Genomic DNA, 4,333 nt, shown 5'->3' on the forward strand with positions numbered 1-4,333 from the left:
GCTACAAAATTTCAATTAGCAAGATAACTGGAGATGTACTATACAGTGTAGTACTTTGAGATAACAGTAATGTATACTTAAAATTTGCTTAGAGGATAGGCTTTATGTCTTCTTATCACAATTAATAATAAGTGATAATAAAGTTAGCTAGAGAAAATTTGGGGACGTCCTGAATATGTCTATGGTTTTGATGGTGGTGATTGTTTCATGGATATATATTGTTGTTTGTTGCTCAGTTGTGTCCGACTCTTTGTGACCCCATGGACTGCAGCACGCCAGGCTTCCCTGTCCTTCACCATCTCCTGGAGCTTGCTCAAACTCATGTCCACTGAGTTAGTGATGCCATCCAACCATCTCATCCTCTGTCATTCCCTTCTCCTCCTGCCTCCAATCTTTCCCGGGATTAGGGTCTTTTCTAATAGGTCAGTGCTTCCCATCAGGTGGCCAAAGTATCGGAGCTTCAAGTTAAGCATCAATCCCACCAATGAATGTTCAGAATTGATTTCCTTTAGGATTGATCGGTTTGCTCTCCTTGTAGTTCAAGGTACTCTCAAGAATCTTCTCCAACACCACAGTTCAAAAACATCAATTCTTTGGTGCTCAGTCTTTTTTATGTTATAACTCTCACATCCATACATGACTACTGGAAAAACCATAGCTTTGACTAGATGGACATTTGTCAGCAAAGTAATATCTCTGCTTTTTAATATACTGTCTAGGTTGGTCATAGCTTTTCTTCCAAGGAGCAAGTGTCTTTTAATTTCATGACTGCAATCAACATCTGCAGTGATTTTGAAGCTGAAAAAAATTAAATCTGACACTATTTCCACTGTTTCCCCTTCTATTGGCCATGAAGGGATGGGGCTGGACGCCATGATCTTCATTTTTTGAATGTTGAGTTTTAAGCCAACTTTTTCACTCTCCTCTTTCACTGTCATCAAGAGGCTCTTAGTTCTTCGCTTTCTGCTGTAAGGGTGGTGTCATTTGTATATCAGAAGTTATTGATATTTCTCCCAGCAATCTTATTCCAGCTTGTGTTTCATGCAGCCTGGCATTTTTCATGATGTACTCTGCATGTAAGTTAAATAAGCAGGGTGATGTACTCCTTTCCCGATTTGGAACCAGTGCCTTTTTCCATGTCTGGTTCTAATGGTTGCTTCTTGTTCTGCATACAGTTTCCACAGGAGGCAGGTAAGGTTGTCTGGTCATGGGTGTATACTTGTATGAAATTCATCAAGTTGTTTACATTAAATATGTACAGCTTTTCCCATCTCTACCATACCTTAATTAAAAAAAAAAAAACTTTTAAAAAAGTTAAAAAAAAAACATCTACTTTCATTTGGAGTAAATGATGGACAGCAATAACAGCAACAACAATGCTTGGCATTCAGAATCAGATATCTAAAATTTCACTTTTCTTTCTTCTTTTGGGACATTATTTCTCTATCTCACTTATTTTTTGTTATTCCTTTGTTTTCATGTTTGTTCTCAATATCATTATTTCTCAATTTATCAGATGGTTGATGAGTTCTTACTATGCATCAAGCCATTGTTAGGGGATTTTAACATTTATTGACATTTTTTTATTGACGTTGCTTTTGAAACCAATCATTTCTAGCTTAGCCACAGGCAAGTGAAAACCAGAAATTTTGGAAACTGGAAAATACATGATGATATTTTTGTTTAAACTAAGAGGTCATTCAAATAATTGCGATAATGCTGCCTGTGACCATTTATTCACCCAACATTCAGCACACCTTTAGTGTCTCCTATGTGTAAGAGTATGCTATATTATTTTCTGGATAACGGAATAAACAGGCAGAAAAAATGAACTCAGTGGTGAATGGTGAGATCAACCTCCTTTCGACTTTTCCTGACCTGGGCCTTTACTGTAAAAGCAACATTGTTCAATTGGTCCTCTCAGCCTGGCAGAAAGATGTATTCCCAATTATAAGTGCAAAAGCACATTTTACACTGAACAGACATGCTTTATAATGTACCCATCATCATGAATTACACCTTTCCAATCCTTTGGTAACATAAAATTGAGAAATCAATTTAAAATAGCCAATTTTTGAAAATTGCTGCATCTGAGAGTGGCTTAGAGCCTTCCACTCCCCAAGCCCTAATGCTTGAGTACAATTTGGAGCAATTTGGCATTTGATAACTTGCCTCTATTTTCCACAACCAATTCAGCTGTTTAATTAAACCCAGTGCAACGTCTCCATGGCAATGGCTCTGTCATCAGGAGACCCAGAGAAACCTCCGATTGCCAATATATGCAATGAAAGTGCCAACAGTTCTGTGGTCACTATTAGACATGACTTGTGGTCTTTGGTCAGTTGGCACAAAATGTCAAGAAGAAACTAGTCACATCTGATTTGGCTCTGGGTCTAAGTGCCCAGACCATTATCATATCTCTACCCCTGAGTAGAGATCAGTAGCCTCTGCCCTGTTTTGATCTTTTTCCCATGTCCCATTTCAATTGGATTCTAGCTGCTGTAGTCACTGTGCCTCTGGCTTTTCTTCTGGAGCGGGAGAGGCAAATGGGGGCCCATCTATGAATAACAGACAACACGGTGGACTGAGTACCTCCAGCAATGAGCAACTGGACAATGGACAGGGAATAAGAGTAAACATCTATCCCCAGCGGGACTGGGCTTTCTCAGCTCAGGTAAGAGAGAAGGGTGAGGGGCCTACACTGGTGCAGTGACCGTGAAAGACAGAGATAGCCACAACCAGGAATGAGGACTCCAAATAATGTTAATCAGGATTAATGACATTTTAAATTGAACTTTTATAGAACTATGCATATATGTTTTATACATATTCTAAATTAATTGTCTCGTTGCTCTTCCTAAATTTACATAGACACAGTCTTGGTTCTGATTTAATTCAAAAGTACACTCAACAACATTTTATTCACAAAACTTTTGTTTCATTTTAGTAAGAACAACAAACATGAGATCTACCCTCTTAGTAAATGTTTAAGCATATAACAAAATGTTAGCTATAGGTACAATATTATACAGCAGATCTCTAGAACACATTCATCTCACATAACTGAAGCTTAACACCGATGAGCAGCCACTTCCTCTCTCTCTTCCTTGCCTCAGGCCTTGCCAGTCACTATTTGACTTTCTCTTTCTGTGAATTTGACTATTTTAGGTAACATTTGCAAATGGAATTTGTCCTTCTGTGTCTGGTTTATTTCACTTAGCATGGCACTAGTGGTAAAGAACCTGTCTGCCAATGCAGGAGACATAAGGGACGTGGACTGGATTCAATCCCAGGGTCAAGAAGATCCCCTGGAGGAGGAAATGGCAACCCACTCCAGTATTCTTGCCTGGAGAATTCCATGGACAGAGGAGCCTGACGGGCCACAGTCCATTGGGTCACAAAGAGTCAGACATGAATGAGCAGTTAAACATTTTCACTTCGTCACAGCTATACATAACATTTATGAACCCAGTTTTCTGGAGATCCTCTTGAGGAAGAAACAAGGACAAAAATGCAATATGCCTTCCTCAGTCCTAGGAATGGAAATCATCTTTATCTTATATACCCTTCCTGAAATCAATGGAGTATACCAAGCAATATGAGACAAATATTCTCAAAACTGTCCCCTTTTCAACTCTAAATTACAATTACAGAACTAATATTTATGTAATATTTAAGCTTTGCAGTGATATTCTCTTATTCATTTTGAACAAACCTTGAAAATTAGGTTAGCTATTATAATAAAAGGGAGAGGAAAATACTTCAGACATATTGAAGTCCTATAGCTAACACACAATAGGGTTGGGACTTGAGCCTGTAACAAAATTGTAACAAGAATCCTTTTTTCCTTTTTTTTTTTTTTTAATGCTATGCATTTATTAAAAACATCAAAAATTTAAAAATACTAAACATATTGGTAAGGATATGGAAGAACTGGAAGTCCCACACTCTTCTGGTAGAAATACAGGAAACAACTATCTTAGATCACAGTGTGTGCAGATGTGCTCAGTCGTGGCCAACTCTTTGAGACCCCATAAACTTCAGCTCACCAGGCTCTTCTGGCCATGGAATTTTCCAGGCAAGAATACAGGAGTGAGTTGCCATTTCCTTCTCTAGGGAGGAATCCTTTTGTGAAAATACCATCCTATGTAAGGAGGTAACAGAATACTATTTTTTCCTTTCTCACCAATACACATGCGTGCGCGCACGCGCGCGCACACACACACACACACACACACACACACACACACACACACACACACAAACACACACATTTTACTCCTATGCCAGTCAGAATATTCATAGTCTGGTGCTTGTTCCACTAGCTGTGTGA

This window comes from Muntiacus reevesi, chromosome 1 (assembly GCF_963930625.1).
Source record: "Muntiacus reevesi chromosome 1, mMunRee1.1, whole genome shotgun sequence".
NCBI lineage: Eukaryota > Metazoa > Chordata > Mammalia > Artiodactyla > Cervidae > Muntiacus > Muntiacus reevesi.